The 23,751-nt window shown below is 48.4% G+C and overlaps 23 pseudogenes; 5 read left to right on the top strand and 18 right to left on the bottom strand.

The window, feature by feature from the left end:
- Nucleotides 1-83: 83 nt before the first annotated feature.
- LOC143949327 (5S ribosomal RNA) lies at nt 84-202 on the bottom strand (annotated as a pseudogene).
- A 107-nt stretch (nt 203-309) lies between these two features.
- On the bottom strand, nt 310-428 carry LOC143947039 (5S ribosomal RNA; annotated as a pseudogene).
- Nucleotides 429-959: 531 nt separating this feature from the next.
- Nucleotides 960-1,078, bottom strand: LOC143954309 (5S ribosomal RNA; annotated as a pseudogene).
- A 108-nt stretch (nt 1,079-1,186) lies between these two features.
- LOC143943345 (5S ribosomal RNA) lies at nt 1,187-1,305 on the bottom strand (annotated as a pseudogene).
- Nucleotides 1,306-1,639: 334 nt separating this feature from the next.
- LOC143952334 (5S ribosomal RNA) lies at nt 1,640-1,758 on the bottom strand (annotated as a pseudogene).
- A 335-nt stretch (nt 1,759-2,093) lies between these two features.
- Nucleotides 2,094-2,212, bottom strand: LOC143950708 (5S ribosomal RNA; annotated as a pseudogene).
- Nucleotides 2,213-2,320: 108 nt separating this feature from the next.
- LOC143947424 (5S ribosomal RNA) lies at nt 2,321-2,439 on the bottom strand (annotated as a pseudogene).
- A 779-nt stretch (nt 2,440-3,218) lies between these two features.
- Nucleotides 3,219-3,338, bottom strand: LOC143944027 (5S ribosomal RNA; annotated as a pseudogene).
- A 109-nt stretch (nt 3,339-3,447) lies between these two features.
- On the bottom strand, nt 3,448-3,566 carry LOC143943106 (5S ribosomal RNA; annotated as a pseudogene).
- Nucleotides 3,567-3,901: 335 nt separating this feature from the next.
- LOC143949173 (5S ribosomal RNA) lies at nt 3,902-4,020 on the bottom strand (annotated as a pseudogene).
- A 107-nt stretch (nt 4,021-4,127) lies between these two features.
- LOC143949602 (5S ribosomal RNA) lies at nt 4,128-4,246 on the bottom strand (annotated as a pseudogene).
- A 14,036-nt stretch (nt 4,247-18,282) lies between these two features.
- LOC143951604 (5S ribosomal RNA) lies at nt 18,283-18,401 on the bottom strand (annotated as a pseudogene).
- Nucleotides 18,402-18,948: 547 nt separating this feature from the next.
- Nucleotides 18,949-19,067, bottom strand: LOC143955626 (5S ribosomal RNA; annotated as a pseudogene).
- A 105-nt stretch (nt 19,068-19,172) lies between these two features.
- On the bottom strand, nt 19,173-19,291 carry LOC143945359 (5S ribosomal RNA; annotated as a pseudogene).
- Nucleotides 19,292-19,398: 107 nt separating this feature from the next.
- LOC143957324 (5S ribosomal RNA) lies at nt 19,399-19,517 on the bottom strand (annotated as a pseudogene).
- Nucleotides 19,518-20,031: 514 nt separating this feature from the next.
- Nucleotides 20,032-20,150, bottom strand: LOC143955026 (5S ribosomal RNA; annotated as a pseudogene).
- Nucleotides 20,151-20,722: 572 nt separating this feature from the next.
- On the bottom strand, nt 20,723-20,841 carry LOC143956861 (5S ribosomal RNA; annotated as a pseudogene).
- Nucleotides 20,842-21,176: 335 nt separating this feature from the next.
- On the bottom strand, nt 21,177-21,294 carry LOC143944831 (5S ribosomal RNA; annotated as a pseudogene).
- Nucleotides 21,295-21,595: 301 nt separating this feature from the next.
- On the top strand, nt 21,596-21,714 carry LOC143957478 (5S ribosomal RNA; annotated as a pseudogene).
- A 107-nt stretch (nt 21,715-21,821) lies between these two features.
- On the top strand, nt 21,822-21,937 carry LOC143952223 (5S ribosomal RNA; annotated as a pseudogene).
- Nucleotides 21,938-22,045: 108 nt separating this feature from the next.
- LOC143952832 (5S ribosomal RNA) lies at nt 22,046-22,164 on the top strand (annotated as a pseudogene).
- Nucleotides 22,165-22,272: 108 nt separating this feature from the next.
- Nucleotides 22,273-22,392, top strand: LOC143946022 (5S ribosomal RNA; annotated as a pseudogene).
- Nucleotides 22,393-22,478: 86 nt separating this feature from the next.
- On the top strand, nt 22,479-22,597 carry LOC143942877 (5S ribosomal RNA; annotated as a pseudogene).
- The last annotated feature ends 1,154 nt before the right edge of the window (nt 22,598-23,751 follow it).

The raw sequence follows: 23,751 nt of genomic DNA, 5'->3' as shown, positions 1-23,751 counted from the left end.
CTTGACAAACGCTAAGATGGTCACCTCGGCAAACAAGCATAAAAATAAAACAGGTCGTCGACGCAAACAACATATTAAAAAAAAGCCTACGGCACCTGGTATTCCCAGGCGGTCTCCGATCCAGGTACTAACCAGGCCCGACCTTGCTTAGCTTCCGAAATAAGATGAGATCAATTGCATTTAGGGTGTTGTGGCCATAGGCGATCTTGCTGGCCACTCTCATCCCTCTTGACAAACGCCAAGATGGTCAGCTCGGCAAGCAAGCAGAAAAATAAAACAAGTCATCGACGCCAACAATATATTAAAAAAAGCCTGCAGCACCAGGTTTTTCTGGGTGGTTTCCCATCCAGGTACTTATCAGGCCCGACCCTGCTCAGCATCCGAGATCAGACAAGATCGGGCGCATTCAGGGTGATGTGGCCATAGGTGATCTTACTGGCCACTCTCAACCTTCTTGACAAATGCCAAGATGGTCACCTCAGCAAACAAGCAGAGAAATAAAACAGGTCGTCGACGCCAACAACATATTAAAAAAAGTCTGAGGCACCAGGTATTCACAGGCGGTTTCTCATCCAGGTACTTACCAGACCCGACGCTGCTCAGCTTCCGAGATCAGATGAGATCAGGCACATTTAGGGTGTTGTGGCCATAGGCAATCTTTGTGGCCACTCTCAACTGTCTTGAGAAATGCCAAGACGGTCAACTCGGCAAACAACAGAAAAAAAACAGGTCGTCGACGCCAACAACATGTTAAAAAAAGCCTACGGCACCTTGTACTCCCAGGTGGTCTTCCATCCAGGTACTAAGCAGACCCGACCCTGCTTAGCATTCAGGGTGAAAAGCCCTTAGGGGATCTTCCTGGCCACTCTCAACCTTCTTGACAAACGCCAAGATGGTCACCTCAGCAAACAAGCATAGAAATAAAACAGGTCGTCGACGCCAACAACATATTAAAAAAATGCCTATGGCACCTGGTATTCCCAGGCTGTCTCCCATCCAGGTACTAACCAGGCCCGACCCTGCTCAGCTTCCGAGATCAGATGAGATCAGGCACATTTAGGGTGTTGTGGCCATAGGCAATCTTTGTGGCCACTCTCAACCCTCTTGACAAACGCCAAGATGGTCACCTCAGCAAACAAGCAGAAAAATAAAACAGGTCGTCGACGCCAACAACAAATTAAAAAAAAGCCCAAGGCACCTGATATTCCCAGGCGATCTCCCATCCAGGTACTACCCAGGCCCAACCCTGCTTAGCATCTGAGATCAGACAAAATTGGGCGCATTCAGGGTGATGTGGCCGTAGGCAATATTGCTGGCCATTCTCAACCCTCTTGACAAACGCCAAGATGGTCATGTCGGCAAACAAGCAGAAAAATAAAACAGGTCGTCGATGCAAACAACATATTAAAAAAAGCCTGTGGCACCAGGTTTTTCCAGGCAGTTTCCCATCCACGTACTTAGCAGGCTCGACCCTGCTCAGCATCCGAGATCAGATGAGATTGGGCACATTCAGGGTGATGTGGCCATAGGTGATCTTGCTGGCCAATCTCAACCTTCTTGACAAATGCCAAGATGGTCACCTCAGCAAACAAGCAGAGAAATAAAACAGGTCGTCAACACCAACAACATATTAAAAAAAATTCTGCGGCACCAGGTATTCAAAGGCGGTTTCCCATCCAGGTACTAACCAGGCGCGACCCTGGTTAGCATCCGAGATCAGACAAGATCAGGCGCATTTAGGGTGTTGTGGCCATAGACGATCTTGCTGGCCACTCTCAACCCTCTTGACAAACGCCAAGATGGTCTCCTCGGCAAACAAGCAGAAAAAAACAACAGGTCGTCGACGCCAAACAATATATTAAAAAAAAGCCTGCGGCACCAGGTTTTTCCAGGCGGTTTCCCATCCAGGTACTTACCAGGCCCGACTCTGCTCAGCATCCGAGATCAGACGTGGTTGGGCGCATTTAGGGGGATGTGGCCGTAGGAGATCTTGCTGGTCACTCTCAACAATTTTGACAAATGCTAAGATGGTCACCTCAGCAAACAAGCAGAAAAATAAAACAGGTCGTCGACGCCAACAACATATTAAAAAAAGCCTACGGCACCTGGTACTCCCAGGCGGTCTTCCATTAAGGTACTAACCAGACCCGACCCTGCTTAGCATTCGGTATCAGACGAGATGGGGCGCATTCAGGGTGATGTGGCCGTAGGAGATCTTGCTGGTCACTCTCAACCCTCTTGACAAATGCTAAGATGGTCACCTCAGCAAACAAGCAGAAAAATAAAACAGGTCGTCGACGCCAACAACAAATAAAAAATAAGGCTACGGCACCTGGTATTCCCAGGCGGTCTCCGATCCAGGTACTAACCAGGCCCGACCTTGCTTAGCTTCCGAAAGCAGATGAGATCAGGCGAATTTAGGGTGTTGTGGCCATAGGCAATCTTGCTGGCCACTCTCATCCCTCTTGACAAACGCCAAGATGGTCAGCTCGGCAAGCAAGCAGAAAAATAAAACAGGTCATCGACGCCAACAATATATTAAAAAAAGCCTGCAGCACCAGGTTTTTCCAGTCGGTTTCCCATCCAGGTACTTACCAGGCCCGATCCTGCCCAGCATCCGAGATCATACGAGATCGGGCGCATTCAGGGTGATGTGGCCATAGGTGATCTTGCTGGCCACTCTCAACCTTCTTGACCAATGCCAAGATGGTCACCTCAGCAAACAAGCAGAGAAATAAAACAGGTCATCGACGCCAACAACATATTAAAAAAAGTCTGCGGCACCAGGTATTCACAGGCGGTTTCCCATCCAGGTACTTACCGGGCCTGACCCTGCTCAGCTTCCGAGAGTCAGATGAGATCAGGCACATTTAGGGTGTTGTGGCCATAGGCAATCTTTGTGGCCACTCTCAACTGTCTTGAGAAATGCCAAGATGGTCAACTCGGCAAACAACAGAAAAAGGTCGTCGACGCCAACAACATGTTAAAAAACGCCTACGGCACCTTGTACTCCCAGGTGGTCTTCCATCCAGGTACTAAGCAGACCCGACCTTGCTTAGCATCCGAGATCAGACAAGATGGGGCGCATTCAGGGTGAAAAGGCCCTAGGGGATCTTCCTGGCCACTCTCAACCCTCTTGACAAACGCCAGGATGGTCACCTCGGCAAACAAGCATAGAAATAAAACAGGTCGTCGACGCCAACAACATATTAAAAAAAAGCCTACGGCACCTGGTATTCCCAGGCGGTTTCCCATCCAGGTACTAATCAGGCGCGACCATGCTCAGCATCTAGAGATCAGACGAGATCAGGCGCATTCACGGTGATGTGGCAATAGGCGATCTTGCTGGCCACTCTCAACCCTCTTGACAAACACCAAGATGGTCACCTCAGCAAACAAGCAGAAAAATAAAACAGGTCATCGACGCCAACAACACTTAAAAAAAAAAGCCTACGGCACCTGATATTCCCAGGCTGTCTCCCATACAGGAACTATCCAGGCCCAACCCTGCTTAGCATCCGAGATCAGACGAAATTGGGCGCATTCAGGGTGATGTGGCCATAGACGATCTTGCTGGCCACTCTCAACCCTCTTGACAAACACCAAGATGGTCACCTCGGCATACAAGCAGAAAAATAAAACAGGTCGTCGACGCCAACAATATATTAAAAAAAAGCCTGCGGCACCAGGTTTTTCCAGGCTGTCTCCCATCCAGGTACTTACCAGGCCTGACCCTGCTCAGCATTCAAGATCAGACAAGATCAGGCGCATTCAGGGTGATGTGGCCGTAGGCAATCTTGCTGGCCACTCTCAACCCTCTTGACAAATGCCAAGATGGTCACCTCAGCAAACAAGCAGAAAAATAAAACAGGTCGTCGACGCCAACAACATGTTAAAAAAAAGCCTACAGGACCTGATATTCCCAGGCGGTCTCCAATCCAGGTACTAACTTGGCCCAAGCCTGCTTAGCATCTGAGAACAGACGAAATTAGGTGCATTCAGGGTGATGTGGCTGTAGGCGATCTTGAGGGCCACTCTCAACCCTCTTGACAAACGCCAAGATGGCCAACTCGGCATACAAGCAGAAAAATAAAACAGGTCGTCGACGCCAACAACGTATTAAAAAAAGTCTACGGCACCTGGTACTCCCAGCCGGTCTTCCATCCAGGTACTAACCAGGCCCGACCCTGCTTAGGATCTGAGATCAGATGAGATTGGGCGCCTTCAGGGTGATGTGGCTGCAGGCAAACTTAAGGCCACTCTCTACCCTCTTGACAAACGCCAAGATGGTCAGCTCGGCAAGCAAGCAGAAAAATGAAACAGGTCGTCAACGCCAACAACATATTAAAAAAAAAGCCTACGGCACCTGGAATTCCCAGGCGGTCTCCCATCCAGGTACTAACCAGGCGCGACCCAGCTTAGCATCCAAGATCAGGCGCATTCAGGGTTATGTGGTCGTAGGCGATCTTGCCGGCTACTTTTTTCCCTCTTGACAAACGCCAAGATGGTCACGTCGGCAAACAAGCAGAAAAATAAAACAGGTCATCGATGCCAACAACATATTAAAAAAAGCCTACGGGGGGCGTGGTCTGGACATGGCCGGGTGAAGACATGTTTCTACTGAGCTCCCGGCCTCCTTGTGTCCACCCTGGCTTTTTACTATCGTTTCGGCCTGTATAATGTCATCTAGGAAGCGGGCCACTCAGCACACGAAACAGAAGACCAACCGAGCTAACACTTCCCAAGCCTCCGGCGAGCTACAGAGACTGTTTCACCGCTTGAGTGCGGGACCCTCGAGACCCAAGATGGCGGAGCCGCGTGGCCCGGACTCTTCAGCCTCAGAGATGGTGGAAGAACCCTCCGGGTCTGAGGGATCGCGGAGCCCGATACTGTACCTGGGCTCTCTGGCGGCACCGTCCACAGACCTGAGTGACTCCATAGCCTTACCGGTCTACCGGACGGACCCGGAATTGAAGGCCATTTTACAGGCGCTCCCAACTAAAGCGGACATAGAAGCGATTATTGGGAGAGTAGAAGCGCAACACAGGACGGAGATTGCGGCCATCCAACAGGAGGTGCAGAGCCTAGACACTCGCGTTACAACGGGGGAACAGTCAGCGACCTCCCTGGAGCAACGAGTGGCATCTCTCGAATCGCAACAAAGGGATCATTTCCTTGCGGCGGTGGAGATGCAACTACGTATGGAAGAAATGGAAGACCGGGGCCGCCGGAATAATGTGCGGCTCAGCGGCCTTCCGGAGGCCACTGGGCCGGGGGATCTCCTAGCCACGGTCACGGCTTTATTCCGACAAATTGCGGGTGACCACCTACCGGAGAGAGTGGAGGTGGACAGGGTCCACAGGGCCTTGGGCCCTAAATCATTAGACCCGAGCCGACCCAGAGATGTATTGTACCGCCTGCACCACTACACACACAAGGAAATTATCGCACGCAGATCCTGGGAGACGGGCGACATTGACTTCGATGGGGCCCGAATCAAGATCCTACCGGATATCTCCAGACCGACCTTATACCGACGAGCCTTATTGAAACCCCTTTTGGACTTGGCCAGGTGCTGCAATGCCACCTACCACTGGGGGTTCCCTATTTCAGTGACCTTCGTTAAAACCAGCGCTCCTTTATGTTACGGTCACCGGAGGCCCTACCAGAACTTTTCACTTTTCTCAACACTGACCCTATTGATGTCCCTAATTGGCTGGCCTACTTGCCTCGAATGCAGGGACGCCCGACTGTCTTGGGATCCTCTGCCCCACTGCTGCGGAGAACACAGAGGGGGAGCAGACGTCCCCGAGCCCTCTCACAAGAAAGCGACCGAGAGGTGTAAGCTGACTTTGCCTGTTACTCCCATGACACCATACGATCTACCTGTCTTACCTCTCCCGATCCTGTGGCGCTCCGTCCCTCCCAATGTGTGTACCTCAGGACTCACTGCAGCGGACTCTGCCTCCGTCGCCCTCTACAAGTAGACCTCGGTGCCGGGAACGTGGACCAGCGCATCTTTCAACTCGTCAGCTATACCAGCCCTGACCCCCCTACTGAGTCTAGGAGCGGTGCTCCCCTTTCAGGGCCCCTCGGTCCCAGCAGAGATGCTCCGTGCCCCCTCCTGTGCCACCTCTATGGGAGACCCTTCCTTGGCTGGGACACCTGCGACGATCCGCTGCACGCGGGGGACCGCGCAGCCCTGGAACTGCCTACCGACATTCTTCCTCGTCGATTGATGACTACCCGGCTCCTCGGCACCCCCCATAAGTATTTTTGCCTTACGGCGCTGAGCCGGTTATTCCTCCCCGATGAAGGGATGTAGTTTGTTGGGGACGACCCCGCCACCGCGCCGGTGGGCGTTGGAGGGGGGGTTATATGGAGACTGGGTGCCTGCTGTACTTCGCCAAGTTGATTAAGTTGCCTTTACATGCCTTTGATGTGCTCCCTTTGTTGTTCCCCTACCCAGACCTTGAAGTGCCTTATATATTATATATGGGGGGGACAGATGCCTTGGGGGGAGTTTGTAGAGGGAGGATGTTGGGGCAGTGGGGGAACTGCCGAGGGTGCCACACTCCCCTGTTGAATGCTTTCTACACGGGGTATACCACGGGCATACGACAGGAGACACTAGCCCACCTGTTGAACTGGGACCTATTACAGATGTTTCAGCTGCTAACCGTTTATAAGACTGGGGGGTCCTACCCTACTCTACTCGTCGGCGCGGTCATCAGGATGATCAGCCGGGGGGTGATTTCTGGAGATGGGTAAAGGTGATCCCGCCATGTAAGCTCTTATGTTAAACCAACAGAGCCTTCTCCTGAAACGGTTCGTCTCGAGGTCCACTGCTGCAGTGGTAGGGGGAGGGAGGGATGTGCTTGCTGTCCTTATATACCTTTTTGTTTTTTTTTGTTTTTTTGTCGGGAGACACCGCTATCGTTGGTGTTGTAGGTAACAGAGCACCCCTATTCTTTACACGATTATGATGCTGTATGTTCCACCCTATATGGCTACTATAATGTTTGTTCCATGATGTCTGCTCTTTACATTATATTGCTCGCAGGTTTACAGGTTGCCAGATGTTTTGTTTTGTTTTACTGATTTATACTGGCTGTTATACTACTCCATGCAGGGGTGGACTGGGAGACCGGGACCTCACACCGGTCCTTTGTCTACCTTCGCCCCACATAGGCCGTAGTATACCCCTGGAACTCCGGGGTTGTACACATACGAAGACAGTGTCTTCAATTTAGTTTATTACCCCGTCCCCCACACGGGATACTGGGGTGAAACATGGGCTCAGCCCCCCACCTCTCTACCACCCCACCTTTCCCCTCCTGCCTCCTCCCAACTCTCTCCCGCACCCCCTCTCTATTCTTTAAACCCCTCCTGTCCCTACCCGTTCCCTTCCTTGGACATGGCGGTGGATTCCATCAAAATAGTATCTCTGAATACCAAGGGCCTAAATACCCCCCGAGAAAAGACGGATGTTGTTGCATGACCTTAAAAAGGCTCATGCGGATATCGTCTTTAACCAAGAAACTCACTTTCGGGATGACAAGCTTCCCCTACTCCGGAATAGACACTTCCCCAGGGTATACCATTCCACTAACCCCTCCTCTAAATCTAGAGGGGTGTCCATTCTGATCTCAGGCAAACTGCCTTGGCAATGCCACATGGTTACAGCAGATCCTGAAGGACATTTTCTCTTTCTGCAAGGCCTGATTGGAGATATGCAATTTACACTAGCTTCTCTCTATGCACCTAATGTCCTCCAGGACAGATTTCTCAAACGCACCTTAACACGCTTAATGGATATTAAGTCGGGCCAACTGATCCTAGGCGCCGACTTTAATGTCCCGCTGTCTCCCTCCTCTGATACGTCCTCAGGACACTCCTCGATATCGCCCACCTGACGGAAGCGAATTGCCCAAACACTACACGACACCCAACTGTGGGATGTGTGGCGGCTTCATCACCCCAGTGAGAAAGACTACACTTTTTACTCTACCCCACACAAAATCTATTCCAGAATAGACTTTTTCTTATTACCACATGACCAGCTACGCTTAGTGTCCTCTACCTCTCTAGGGCAGATAACATGGTCGGACCATGCCCCTATCTATATGACTTACTCCCTCAGTGACCACCCCTCACCTAGATCTCTTTTCTGGCGGCTCAACAAGAGCCTTTTACAAATACCCGAGATTCTTACAGATGTTACTAAAGAGCTTGGCCTGTACTTCAGGGACAATGACACTCCGGGCTGCGACCCTGGGATTCTCCGGGAGGCTCATAAAACGGTCATTCGGGGAATATTTATCAAACATGGGGCCCTTATTAAAAGAAAAAGGAATGAGCATCTCACACACTTGCTTACCAAATTGGCTACAGTGGAAGTCCAACACAAACATGCCCCCACGCAACCCTTGGAGACGGAGTTGTTGACACTCTGCACGCAAATAACCGAGACTCTCCGCTATAAAGCAAAAGCGGTGGTACAATTCTCCAGACGCATATCTTATGAAAGTGGTGATAAATGCGGGAAAACGTTGGCCAATTCGGTTAGGGCTACCAAATCGGCATCATATATTACGCAGGTAGTTAACTCACAAGGCCAGAAAGTCTCTACTCCAACGCAGATTTCTAGCGCCTTTAGGGACTTCTATATGGCTCTCTATAACCTGCCGGACTCCTCCTGTACCCAGTCCCAAATAAATGAGTACATCACCATCTCCCAACTCCCCTCACTCCCGCCAGGGACACGAGTTCTTCTGGAGGAGCCCATCACTGTGGCGGAACTACAAATAGCAGTCACCGCATTAAAGGCAGATAAGGCGGGGGGGAGTGACCGGATGTGAGCGGTGTGCGGCATCTGAGTGAGGTGATGGGGATGTGAGCAAGCCGCCACCACGCTGTCTCTCCTTTGCTGAATATGCAGGCTGCAGGCTGCTGACGGACGTTGAGTAGGCGGGGGGAGAGCGCGGCGGGAGAGGAGTCCGCCGGAAGAGCCTTGGGAGAGCGCCGAGGAGGTGCGGAAGGGCCGAAGTGATCCGAAGTTTTCCGGGAGCGGCCGAAGTTCACCGAGGCCGGCCGAGGCTATCCGAGCCGGCTGGTGTAGGAGCGGAGACGCCGGTCTCTGTGTGGAGAGCAGCAGTCACGGTTTACTCCCGAGAGACTCCCTGTGGGGGAAACAGAAAGTTGGGAGAAGTCCCCCCCAGGTGAGGAAATGCTGGGGAAGTGCTGACGGTCACTGCACCTGGTGTCCCTGGTCCCCGGTATTCTGTTGTTAATCCTCCTATCTGGCTGGACTGGATCTGACCAACGCAGACTGTGTGTATGGGAGAGGGTTGGGATAAATCAGCAATATACAGGTCAGCTCTTCCTTGCCCTACTATCTATTTTAAACAGTCCGACGCTGAGGATATTATGATTGTAGCATATACTGAACCGAATTGAACTGAACTGTATATATCTCTCTATGCTATGTGCTGCAGATATCTGGAACTTAAGATCTTTTCATAGTTTATTAAGTAGCACTTTCTAACTGGTTTGCCTCTTATCCTTATATATATAAGTGACTTACAAAGATAGTGCTGGATGATACAGTTGAAAACTTTAAAATCAAAGCCGTATATTGCTATTAAGTACTAGTGAACAGCAGCCTGTAAAAGGAAAGAAATTTTTTTTTGTTTTTTATTTTTTTTCCTCAGCATTGAATCACTATTACGCTCAAAAATTTTAGTACTAAGGACTTTTTTTTCTGTGGGGAGGGGAAATTATCGTATGTGATATTCTGTGTCTCTGGTTTTTTCCCCATTTTATCCCTCTCTTCCTCCTGGAATCTGGAAGGGGTGCTTTTGTTTTTCTGTCCCCCCGCTCTCAATTCAATCCGATATTGAGTAAAATGTCGAGGTGACGAGGAGAGGAACAGGTGCAACAGGAGGGCATGGGGACACAACACCTTCGCTCTTCCAAAGAAAAATAAAAAAGTAATCAGACAGCAGCGGCAGCTGCGGCAAAACTAGAGCGGTATGTCCATACCCCTGGCCAAACACCAACAAAGGGGGGACAGACGGTGCAAACAAAAATTTATCAGGGGGCCCCCGCTGATAGAAAAAGCCAAGGCCAATCAGCTACAATGGCCTTGGTAGTATCTGAACATAAGAGCAAAAGTAATAAGAGCCAGGGGGATATCCAACGCGATTTGGAGTCTGCCGTGAGTATTAGTCCACCTGTGGAGGAGGCCCCAACATTGAAGGATGTTTTGCAAGCGGTAAATGCATGTAAATTGTCTTTGGAAGATCTGGCTGTCCAGTTAACAGGAATGAAGGAGGAAATGTCCCTAGTTCGTCAAGATATTCAAAAAGTAGTTGAAAGAACAACGGTGTTGGAAACAAGAATAAGTCAACTAGAAGATGATGTACATCCAATACAATTGTAGGTTAAGAGCATGAGAAAGCAACTGGATAGCTATGCTATTAAAATGGATGAATTAGAAAATAGATCCCGCAGGGATAACATCAGGATGATGGGGCTACCTGAGAAAAGTGAAGGCCTTGATGCCATAAAATTCCTGGAAACCTGGTTTATAGATCTCTTTGGAAAAGAAAGCTTTTCATCTTTTTTCGCGATAGAACGGGCCCATCGGGTCCCTTTTAGAGCCCCGCCTCCCGGAGGACGTCCTAGACCCATGCTGCTGAAGTTCTTTAACTATAAAGATAAAGTGATATTGATGCGTAAGGCGAGGGAGATGGGGAACATTTCCTATAAAGGCACAAAGATCTCACTTTACCCAGACTATTCTCTTGAACTGCAGAGACGTAGGGCGGAATTCCGTGTAATTAAATCCACCCTGCAGCTACATAAATTGTTCAAAAAAAATTGCGTGAAGGTAAAATTTGAATACTGCACGATAAATGTACAGGAGAATAAGATAAATAATAGTAAGCACTATAATAAGGTAATATATATAATGGTTAAATTTAAGTCACAGGTAAACAAAATATGGAAAAATCAATGGGTGGTGAAATAGGTATGGGAGCACTCTTGAATATGGGGGTACCTGTAGGGTCTGTATACCATAAGTATTATGTATATTTGCTTTATGTATTTGCGCTGTTTTTTCTCTTTTTGCCTTGCTGGTTCTCTTTTTTTTATATGACAGATGGCACAGGTTAAAACTCTTAATATTGGGTCCTGGAATGTGAGGGGTCTGGGCAGTATGATTAAAAAGGCGACAGTTTTTGATATGTTGGAGAGATTTGACGTTGGACTGGCCTGCCTGCAGGAGACTCATTTAACAAATTTGTCTAAATTACAATTAAAAAATAGGAAATATCAACAGCAGTATCATTCAGTATATATCTCTTATTCAAGAGGGGTGAGTGTGATAATAAAAGACGGGGTGAGTTTCTCCTGCAGACAGGTCAGCATTGACGAACTGGGCATATATGTTTTTTTGTATGGTGAATTGGAGGGTAGAGGTTGTATCCTGGCAAATATATACATACCCCCACCGTTTAAAATGGAGGTTGTGTATAAATTAATGGAATTCATTGGGGATAAAGAAGACGTCCCGGTTATAGCGCTGGGAGACTTCAATGAAGTTCTTGATGAAGAGATCAATAGGCTCCCCCCTAGGGTGCGGCCCAGGAATATGGATGAAACTAGGCTGTGCTGCTTCTTGAAGGAAATAGGGTTAATGGATCTGTGGAGAGCGAGAAACCCGAAAGTTAAACAATATTCTTGCTTTTCAGGATCCTATGCTACCCTTTCTAGAATAGATCTGGTCCTAGGAAATGTAGAAATGGCACAAAATATAAGGGACATAGTATACATGCCCAGAGGGATCTCAGACCACTCTTTGGTAAGGGTGGTATTAAACACGGAGGTGAAGAGAACTCAAGTGGGTTGGAAGATTAGCCCATTCTGGCTTGAACTAATAAAGGATGGAGAGGAGGTTACGCTAAAACTACAAGAGTTCATAGGTTTTAATGCGGGTACCGCCCCAACTAGTGTAATTTGGTATACTCTAAAGGCCTTCCTTAGGGGCATCCTGATCCAGCAGGTAGCAAGAATGAAGCGAAAATCTAGGATGTGGGAGGAGAGTAATAGGAAGGAACTGATAGAGGCAGAAAATAATTATGTAAAAGATCCAACCCCAGAAAAACAAAAAATATGGTTAAATAAACAACAAGGGTATAAGATAGCAATTAAAAAGAAAGAAGAGAGCAAACGAATATTTCTGAAACAGCGCTACTTTAGGAAAGGGGAGGGGGTGGGCAGATTGCTGGCTCAGTTGGTAAAAACAAATTCCCCTTCGTCTGTCATCTTTAGCATTAGAACTCCGAATGGGGCATTGTCCCTAAGGGGGAGGAGATAGTAGAAACCTTTGGAGATTATTATAGAGAGTTGTATCGGTCACAAGGAGTGGGGGAGGAAGGGGAAATGGATAGTTTTTTGGAGGGATTGGAAATGGTGACTCTCACTCAGGAGGAGAGGGAAGAATTAGATGCCCTGATAACCCTTAGTGAACTACAACAAGCAGTGGTCGGGATGCCTAATCAAAAGGCCCCAGGACCTGACGGGCTTCCGGTAGAGATATATAAATATTATGGAGAGACGCTGCTTCCAGAGTTGTATAAGACATTAAGAGGTACAGTGGAGAGTGGGAAATTGCCCCTTTCGATGACAGAAGCAACTATTATTGTGATTCCCAAATCAGAAAAGGACCCATTAGAGGTGGCCTCATACAGGCCAATCTCGTTATTGAACTCGGATGAAATTTTTTTAGCCAAGGTATTATCAAATAGGCTGAATCAATTTATCACAAAGTTAGTACATCCAGACCAAACGGGATTCATCCTGGGAAGATCCACCAGTATGAATATTAGAAGGACTTTTTTAAACATGCAGATACCCTCAGAGAACATGGGGGCAAGAGCCATAATGTCTTTGGATGTAACTAAGGCTTTTGACAGCCTAGAGTGGAAGTATCTTTGGCGTGTGCTGGAGAAAATAGGATTTGGCCCCTCCTTTATTGGATGGATCAAAATGATGTACAATGCCCCTAGTGCCAGGGTAAGGGTCAACGGCAGGTACTCTGAAAAGATTGAAATGAGCAGAGGGACAAGGCAAGGTTGCCCATTGTCTCCTCTGCTCTTTGCACTAGTTATGGAGCCATTGGCAATAGCTATTAGGGCAAACTCGGGGATAAAAGGATTTCAAAGTAAGGGGGAGAGACAGGAAAAGATCGCTTTATATGCGGATGATGTCCTCCTTTTTTTAGGGGATACTGGTCCGTCTCTGGAGCAGGCAGTCAGTCTAGTAGAAGGTTTTGGAAAGTTTACAGGGTTGGCTATAAACTGGGGGAAGTCTGAGCTGCTCTGGGTCGACCCCCTGGATGCTGCGGTTGCGCCGGGGGTGCCACAGGTGAGAGTGGTAGATGTTATGAAATATCTCGGTATATACTTGACAGTAAACCCTGACCAGTACATCAATAAAAACTTAATGCCACTTCTAAATAAATTTAAGCGAAAATGTGACGTCTGGAGCAGGCTCCCGTTATCGGTGATGGGTCGTTGTAGTTTGATTAAGATGATATGGATGCCACAATTGCTATACGTCCTACATAATGCACCGGTATGGATATGCAAAAAGTGGTTTAAAAAGCTTGAAACCCTCTTCCCGGGAGCTTATCTGGAGGAAGGGTACGGCTAGGATCCGGCTCCAGACGTTGCAGTTACCAATAGACAGAGGGGGCCTGGCGGTGCCACACCCCAGGAACTATTATCTGGCGGCGCAGCTGCAGCATCTGGCGGGTTGTGACTCGGGACATGGAAGAAATCTAAAAGGAGGGATCAGGATGATAGGAGCCCTACATGAATCCATAGCTGAGGTCTTGGAGGCAGACTCCTTTCAGTATATTAACTCTGTAACTAGGATGGTGGGTAAAGTATGGAAAACGGTAAAACTAATAATGGGATACACAGGGTTGCCAGAATTTACGCCTCTATGGGATAACAAAAACTTACCGGAATTACTTTCAATTGGGAAGGTTAAAATATGGGAAAGGCACGGCATAACTAAATTGATCCAACTTTATGATGGTAATGTCTTAAAGACATTCCTGGATCTAAAAAAGGATTATGATATACCACAACAATCATTCTTTAGATATCTACAGCTGAGACACGCTTTATCAGCACAGTTTAGGGTACACATGCCACTGTGGGATAAAACACCTCTACTTTGGAAGGTACTTACAATGGATAAGGTCAGTGGGTGTATATCAGTAGTTTATAATCAGCTATGTATGAATTTTAATCAGGAAATTGATCACCCGAAACTAAAGAGGAAGTAGGAAGAGGATATTGGGGGAATATCAGATGTGCAGTGGAGGAGAATAATGGAGCTGGGGCCAATGGCATCGGTCTCTCCCTCACAAAAAATCTCACAGCTGATGTTAGTACACAGGGCTTATTACACACCTAAGAGATTATATTTGTTTGGTAGGAAAGCCGATGACAGTTGCCCTAGATGCCGGAGACAGGGAGACCTTTTGCATATGGTGTGGCGATGTCCAAAGCTGTTTCGGTATTGGAGAGGTGTGGTGGAAACTATTAATAAAATCTTTGAGGCAGAACTGGTAATGGATCCGATTCTATGTGTGCTGGGCTATAGGAAGGTGCTGGGAGAACAAAAAAGTACTACGGTGGCAGTTGTACGCTGTCTATTTCAAGCATGTAGAATGATCGCGCAAAGATGGCAGGCTGAGAGGGCCCCCTTGCTGAGTGAATGGACCCAAGTCATTAGTGAATTAATATGGAAAGAGAAGACAGTATATGTAAAAAGGGGTAATTTCAGAGAGTGGAAAAAAATATGGAGGCCTTGGGCAAATGAGATGGGATACCCTATAGATTAGAAAGGAGTAGGAGAGAGAAAAGCTTAAATTTAAAAAAGGCAAGGTAGACTTTAATTTAAGCTATTAGTAAATATCTTAAAAGTAGGAAAAGAAAAAGTGTAGTAGAAGGGCAATGCTAAAGAGGGAAGGTGGGTTTTTGAGAAGGGAGGGGGAGGAGGGAGGGGATAGGGATAAACCGATGATATGCAAGGTAATACAGAATATAGAGGGTAAGAATTATTGTAATGAGATACAAGTTTTCTAATAGTGATTTATTATTGCCTCTGTGTTTTTCCGCTTAAAAAAACGATGATGTTAATGTGCATTAAATATTATGATGTTTTGTAAATGTGAAGGAAAACGGAATAAAGAATATAAAATTGAAAGGCAGATAAGGCACCAGGGCCGGATGGCTTCACTGCCCAGTACTATAAAACCCTTTTTCCAATACTGGGCCCACGATTGGTGACCTTTTTTAATGCACTAGGTGCAGACACCTCCTTCCAGAGAGACACTCTGAGGGCACATATTTCCCTGATCCCTAAAGACGGGAAGGACCCGAGCCACTGTGGTAGCTATAGACCGATATCCCCCTTAAACCTAGATCTGAAACTATTCTCCAAAATTGTGGCCACCAGACTAGCACAACACATCCAGTCCCTTGTCCAATTAGATCAGGTGGGGTTTATACCTACTAGAGAAGCAAGAGACAACACCATTAAGGTGTTGAACCTACTTCACATTGCAGAAGCCCAAAAAATCCCCTGTGTATTGGTTAATACAGATGCCGAAAAAGCTCTCGACAGAGTCAACTGGTGCTATATGTTCTCTGTCCTCCGCCACATATGTTTGGGGGACAAAATGTTGCGATGGATCACTAATATTTACTCTACCCCTACTGCTCAAGTCAAGGCTAACGGAGTCCTCTCAAGCCCCTTCCCCATAGGGAACGGGACGAGACAGGGCTGCCCCCTGTCACCCCTGCTTTTTGCCCTCTTCCTGGAACCGTTCCTGTGTACTATTAGAAGTAACCCTGATATATCAGGGCTACGGTCTGGTGTATCGCACTACAAAATATCAGCATATGCAGATGATCTTTTATTCTCTGACTAACCCCAGAATCTCATTACCGAACCTCCTCAGAGAATTCCAGCTTTATGGTGCGATCTCCCACCTGAAAATAAACTTTACTAAGTCCGAAGCAATGGGCATAGCAGTACCGCCCCGAACCCTTTCTGACTTACAGGCCAAATTCAGCTTTAAATGGACCGACAAAGCTTTGACGTACTTGGGTACGAAAATCCCAGCTACTATTGCTCAGACATTTGATCTTAACTTTCCATCCCTACTGACTAAGTCTCGATTGCTGCTGGAACAGTGGCAGGGAGGATTGCACTCCTGGTTTGGGAGATGCAACCTCCTGAAGATGAATATCCTACCCAAATGTATCTACCTCATCCAAGCCCTGCCCATACATATACCACCCCTTTTTTTTAGACAGGTGCAATCCCTCTTCACCAAATTTGTCTGGGCGCGTAAAAAACCTCGGCTACGCCATGCACAGCTGACACTCCCCAAACATTGGGGGGGGCCTAGCACTTCCCGACATACGTAACTACTATTTGGCGTCCCATTTGGGAAGGATCATTGACTGGAGGCGTAATGGGGCATCCAAACTCTGGGTGCAGGTCGAACAGGCCCAGACCAATATATCATTGAAAGGAGCGCTGTGGTGCTATAAAGAGCTCCCGACACCTCTGAAACTGCACCCCCTTATTGGCACAACGCTGAAACATAGTTATGGTGCTGCCATCAAAACTTCCCTTATCTCTAAAATCTCACCCCTGCTTCCCATCTTAGGTCATCCGAGTTTTTAACCGGGTCTACACTATACTAACTATGCATCTTTAGTTGACTCCGACCACGACCATGCTGCCAAATTTTTGATGGAGGGGAGATGGCCCTCTCTGACAGAACTCACTGTATCATCAGGAACATACCGTCTCCCATTCTGGACAGCCTTACAATTGCACCATTTTCTACAATCACTACCGCGTCCCCGGAACTTCGCGCAACACCTGACGCCATTTGAGCACTTGTGCTCGACGACTGATCCATTGGTTCACGTACTTTCCCAGACTTATGCCCTGTTATCCTCACCTGTAGACCAGCCGGCTTTACCCTGTCTAAGTAAATGGGAGCAGGACCTTGACCATAAATTCTCACCACTACAAACAAAACGCATTGTCACTCTGGCCCTCAAATCTTCTCTTTGTACCAAAATTCAGGAAACCAACTTCAAGATCCTTACCTGTTGGTACATGACACCCTCCAGGTTGAGCAAATGCTACCCCTCGTCCTCAGATCGGTGCTGGCGCTGTAATGAGGAAAAGGGTACACTGCTTCATGTGTTCTGGTCCTGCTCCAGGCTGCGGTCATTTTGGGAAGAGGTTCGTCGCATCTCCCAGAAGTTTGCGGCCTACCCCATCCCGGAGGATGCCGCTTTCTTTTTGCTTCATCTCTCAGTGACACCCCTTAAAAAATATAGGAAATCACTTATATGCCACCTCCTCAATGCAGCTAAGGCGTGTATCCCCCTTCACTGGAAACAAAGTTCCCCTCCCGACAGTGGCGCATTGGCTGCGGAAAGTAGAAGATGTACGGAAATTGGAGGACCTAATTCTCACTGCACAGCACAAACAAGAAATATACAAAAAAACTCGGGACATCTGGTGTTTATTCATATTCTCCGCTGAAGGACAATCCTTGCTAAAACCCTGACTCTTGGGTTGCTACTCTTTCTCTGTACCACATTGCTTCCTGTATTCATGGCTCTAATTGTTTTTGTTTTTATTTTTGCCTGTATTGTGGGGTACTTCTCTACCGGAGATAAATAAAAATATATATTTGAAAAAAAAAAAAAAAGCCTACGGCACCTGCTATTCCCAGGCGGTCACCCATCCAGGTACTAACCAAGCCCGACCGTGCTTAGCATCTGAGATCAGACAAGATCGGGCTCATTCAGGGTTATGTGGTTGTAGGCAATCTTCCTGGCTACTCTTTACCCTCTTGAGAAACGCCAAGATGGTCACCTCGGCAAACAAGCAGAAAAATAAAACAGGTCGTCGACGCCAACAACATGTTAAAAAAAGCCTATGGCACCTGGTACTCCCAGGTGGTCTTTCATCCAGGTACTAAGCAGACCCGACCCTGCATAGCATCTGAGATCAGACGAGATGGGGCGCATCCAGGGTGATATGGCTATAGGTGATCTTGCTGGCCACTCTCAGCCATCTTGACAAATGCCAAGATGGTCACCTCAGCAAACAAGCAGAAAAATAAAACAGGTCGTCGATGCCAACAACATATTAAAAAAAAGCTTACGGTACCTGATATTCCCAGGCGGTCTCCCATCCAGGTACTAACCAGGCCCGACCTTGCTTAGTATCTGAGATCGGACAAAATTGGGCACATTGAGGGTGATGTGGCCGTAGGCGATCTTGCTGGCCACTCTCAACCCTCTTCACAAGCGCCAAGATGGTCAGCTCGGCAAACAAGCAACATAAAACAGGTAGTCGACGAAAACAATGTATTAAAGAAAAGCCTGCGGCACCAGGTTTTTCCATGTGGTTTCCCATCCAGGTACTTACCAGGCCCGACTCTGCTCAGCATGTGAAATCAGACGAGATCGGGCGTATTTAGGGTGATGTGGCCATAGGCGATCTTGCTGACATATCTCAACCCTCTTGACAAATGCCAAGATGGTCAGCTCGGCAAGCAAGCATAGAAATAAAACAGGTCGTTGACGCCAACAACATACTAAAAAAATGCCTGCGGCACCAGGTATTCACAGGCGGTTTCCCATCCAGGTACTAACCAGGCGCGACCCTGCTCAGCATCCAAGATCAGGCGCATTCAGGGTGACGTGGCCTTAAGCGTTCTTGTTGGCCACTCTCAACCCTCTTCACAAATGCCAAAATGGTCAACTCAGCAAACAACAGAAAAACAAAACAGGTCGTCGACGCCAACAACATGTTAAAAAAAGCCTATGGCACCTGGTACTCCCAGGTGGTCTTCCATCCAGGTACTAAGCAGACCCGACCCTGCTTAGCATCTGAGATCAGACGAGATGGGGCGCATTCAGGGTGATATGGCCATAGGCGATCTAGCTGGCCACTCTCAACCCTCTTCACAAACGCCAAGATGGTCAGCTCGGCAAACAAGCAAAATAAAACAGGTAGTCGACGCCAACAATGTATTAGAGAAAAGCCTGCGGCACCAGGTATTCCAAGGCGGTCTCCGATCCAGGTACGAACCAGGCCCGACCTTACTTAGCTTCCGAGATCAGATGAGATCAGGCGCATTTAGGGTGTTGTGTCCATAGGCCATCTTGCTGGCCACTCTCATCCCTCTTGACAAACGCCAAGATGGTCAGCTCGGCAAGCAAGCAGAAAAATAAAACAGGTCATCGACGCCAACAATATATTAAAAAAAGCCTGCAGCACCAGGTTTTTCCAGGCGGTATCCCATCCATGTACTTACCAGGCCCAACCCTGCTCAGCTTCCGAGATCAGACAAGATCGGGCGCATTCAGGGTGATGTGGCCATAGGTGATCTTGCTGGCCACTCTCAACCTTCTTGACAAATGCCAAGATGGTCACCTCAGCAAACAAGCAGAAAAATAAAACAGGTCGTCGACGCCAACAACATATTATAAAAAAGTCTGCGGCACCAGGTATTCACAGGCGGTTTCCCATCCAGGTACTCACCAGGCGCCACCCTGCTCAGCATCCGAGATCAGGCGCATTCAGGGTGATGTGGCCGTAAGCAATCTTGGTGGCCACTCTCAAACGTCTTGACAAATGCCAAGACGGTCAACTTGGCAAACAACAGGAAAAAAAAACAGGTTGTCGACGCCAACATGTTAAAAAAAGCCTACGGCACCTGGTACTCCCAGGTGGTCTTCCGTCCAGGTACTAAGCAGACCCGACCCTGCTTCAGGGTGAAATGGCCCTAGGGGATCTTCCTGGCCACTCTCAACCCTCTTGACAAACGCCAAGATGGTCACCTTGGCAAACAAGCATAGAAATAAAACAGGTCGTCGACGCCAACAACATATTAAAAAAAGCCTACAGCACCTGGTATTCCCAGGCGGTCTCCCATACAGGTACTAACCAGGCCCGACCCTGCTCAGCGTCTGAGATCAGATGAGATCAGGCACATTTAGGGTGTTGTGGACATAGGCAATCTTTGGGGCCACTCTCAACCCTCTTGACCCTCTTGACAAACGCCAAGATGGTCTCCTCGGCAAACAAGCAGAAAAAAACAACAGGTCACCGACGCCAAACAATATATTTAAAAAAAGAGCCTGCGGCACCAGGTTTTTCCAGGTGGTTTCCCATCCAGATACTTACCAGGCCCGACCCTTCTCAGCATCCGAGATCAGACGAGGTTGGGCACATTTAGGGGCATGTGGCCGTAGGCAATTTTGCTGGCCACTCTCAATCCTCTTGACAAACGCCAAGATGGTCAACTCGGCAAACAAGCAGAAAAATAAAACAGGTCGTCGACGCCAACAACATATTAAAAAAAGCCTACTGCACCTGGTACTCCCAGGCGGTCTTCCATCCAGGTACTAACCAGACCCAACCCTGCTTAGCATTCGGTATCAGGCGAGATGGGGCACATTCAGGGTGATGTGGCCTTAGGAGATCTTGCTAGCCACTCTCAACCCTCTTGACAAATGCCAAGATGGTCACCTCAGCAAACAAGCAGAAAAATAAAACAGGTCGTCGACGCCAACAACAAATTAAAAAAAGCCTACGGCACCTGATATTCCCAGGCAATCTCCCATCCAGGTACTACCCAGGTCCAACCCTGCTTAGCATCCGAGATCAGACCAAATTGGGCGCATTCAGGGTAATGTGGCCGTAGGCAATCTTGCTGGCCATTCTCAACCCTCTTGACAAACGCCAAGATGGTCATGTCGGCAAACAAGCAGAAAAAAACAACAGGTCGTCGACGCCAACAACATATTAAAAAAAGCCTATGGCACCTGGTACTCCCAGGCGGTCTTCCATTAAGGTACTAGCCAGACCCGACCCTGCTTAGCATTCGGTATCAGATGAGATGGGGCGCATTCATGGTGATGTGGCCGTAGGAGATCTTGCTGGCCACTCTCAACCCTCTTGACAAATGCCAAGATGGTCACCTCAGCAAACAAGCAGAAAAATAAAACAGGTCGTCTACGCCAACAGCAAATAAAAAAAAAACCCTACGGCACCTGGTATTCCCAGGTGGTCTCCGATCCAGGTACTAACCAGGCCGACCTTGCTTAGCTTCCGAAATCAGATGAGATCAGGCGCATTTAGGGTGTTGTGGCCATAGGCAATCTTGCTGGCCACTCTCATCCCTCTTGACAAACGCCAAGATGGTCAGCTCGGCAAGCAAGCAGAAAAATGAAACAGGTCATCGACACCAACAATATATTAAAAAAAGCCCATCCAGGTACTTACCAGGCCCGACCCAGCTTGGCATCCGAGATCAGACGAGATCGGGCGCATTCAGGGCTATGCGGCCGTTGTTTTTTTATATGTTGTTGGCGTTGACGACCTGTTTTATTTTTCTGCTTGTTTGCTGAGGTGACAATCTTGGCGTTTGTCAAGAGGGTTGAGAGTGGCCAGCAAGATCGCCTACGGCCACATCACCCTGAATGAGGCCAATCTCGTCTGATCTCGGAGGCTAAGCAGGGTCAGGCCTGGTTAGTATCTGGATGGGAGACTACCTGGGAATACCAGGTGCCGTAGGCTTTTTTTTAATATGTTGTTGGCATCGACGAACTGTTTTTTTTTCTGCTTGTTTGCCGAAATGACCATCTTGGCGTTTGTGAAGAGGGTTGAGAGTGGCCAGCAAGATCGCCTACGGCCACATCACCCTAAATGTGCACAATTTCTGATCTCGAATGCTAAGCAGGGTTGTGCCTGGTTAGTACCTGCATGGGAGACCGCCTGGGAGTATCAGGTGCCGTAGGCTGTTATTTAATATGTTGTTGGCGTCCACGACCTGTTTTATTTTTCTGCTTGTTTGCCGAGGTGACCATCTTGGCGTTTGTCATGAGGGTTGAGAGTGACCAGCAAGATCGCCTATGGCCACATCACCCTGAATGCGCCCAATCTCGTCTGATCTCGGATTCTAAGCAGGGTCGGGCCTCTTTAGTACCTGGAAGGGAGACCCCCTGGGAATATCAAGTGGCGTAGGCAGTTTTATAATATGCTGTTGGCGTCGACAACCTTTTTTATGTTTGTGCTTGTTTGCCGAGGTGACCATCTTGGCATTTGTCAAGAGGGTTGAGAGTGGCCCACAAGATTGCCTATGGGCTGAATCACCCTGAATGCACCCCATCTCATCTGATCTCGGATGCTAAGCAGGGTCTGGTCTGGTTAGTACCTGGATGGAAGACCGCCTGGGAGTACCAGGTGCCATAGGCTTTTTTTAATATATTGTTGGCGTCGATGACCTGTTTTATTTTTCTGTAGTTTGCCGGGTTTGTGGGTTTAGAGTGGACACCAAGATCGCCTATGGCCACATCACCCTGAATGCGCCCGATCTCGTTTGATCTCGGATGCTGAGCAGGGTCGGGCCTGGTTAGTACCTGGATGGGAAACATTCTGGGAATACCTGGTGGCGCAGGCTTTTTTTTTAATAAGCTCTATATACTCAGAGGGTCCGGCTCCCGCAGCCGGACCCTCTGATCAAGGAGGTTAAGCCCTTTTGTAAAAGTTCTGCTTTTATTGGCCATGAGCAGCAGACGTAGAGGAAAGCACAGGGGGTGTTTCAAGGCGGCTGCGGTGACCCAGATCGAACGATTCCTCAGGGACAGAGCCAGAAGTGTCCCGGATGCCTGCACTGAGGCAGCGGGGCTGGCTTCTTCTTCTTCCCGGTCAAGAAACATGGTGTTCCCACAGCGCCCGAGCCAGCAGCCCCTGGCGGGGACGGGGATCTCGACTCTTCTCGGTTCCCCCTCCAGGAGTCAGATCGGTATTGATACCTCCTCAGAGACACCAGGAGAGGACTGAGCCTCCCCACGAAGGTGGACATGGAGGAGCAGAGGGTGAAAGAACAGCACCGCCAGAACCTTCAGGAGATACGCATGGAGGTGACAGGGATAGATGGGTGACTGACCAGGCAGGAGGCAGCCAGAGATGCCCTGGAGATGAGAGTGGCCCAGCTAGAACGAGCCCATCAGAGGAACCAGGACCAGCTGGTGGAAGTGCAGCCGCACGCCGAGGACTTGGAGAACCGGAGCCGCTGCCAAAACCTGCGGCTCCGTGGGATCCCGGAGGAGACTGGTCCAGAGAATTTGCAAGAAACGGTTCAGGCGATCATTCTCAAAGGAGAATCCCTAGCGCCCATAGAACTCGACAGGGTCCACAGGGCGATCGGCCCCAGACCCACGAATGTGGACAGACCCCGGGATGTAATCTTCAACCAAGGAGCGGATTCTGAGAGCGGTGCGCCCAAAGAGTCTGATAGACTTTGATGGGGCACAGATCTCTTTTTTCCCGGACGTTTCCTGAGCCACACTTATCCGAAGAGCGATGCTGAAGCCCTTACTTGGAATACTCAGCCATCTTAATATTCACAAGTTTCCATTTTACAATATGTACAGTTTGAACACCCCTTTAACTTCTCAGATAACTGTCTCAACATGAGATTCTTCTAACTCATGTGTTCTCACACACTTATCTATAACCTTCACACTGTTTCTCAGCATCTTTTAGCTACAGAAGGAATTATGTATCTTTTCTTATATTAATTCAGCTAGCTTAGAACAAAGAACAATAGCG

The sequence above is a fragment of the Lithobates pipiens genome, unplaced genomic scaffold (assembly GCF_037356315.1).
Source record: "Lithobates pipiens isolate NorthernLeopardFrog02 unplaced genomic scaffold, aLitPip1_a1.2 Scaffold_10, whole genome shotgun sequence".
Classification (NCBI taxonomy): Eukaryota; Metazoa; Chordata; class Amphibia; order Anura; family Ranidae; genus Lithobates; species Lithobates pipiens.
Note: the sequence above shows the minus strand (reverse complement) of the source record. Positions and strands in the feature narration are given on the sequence as shown.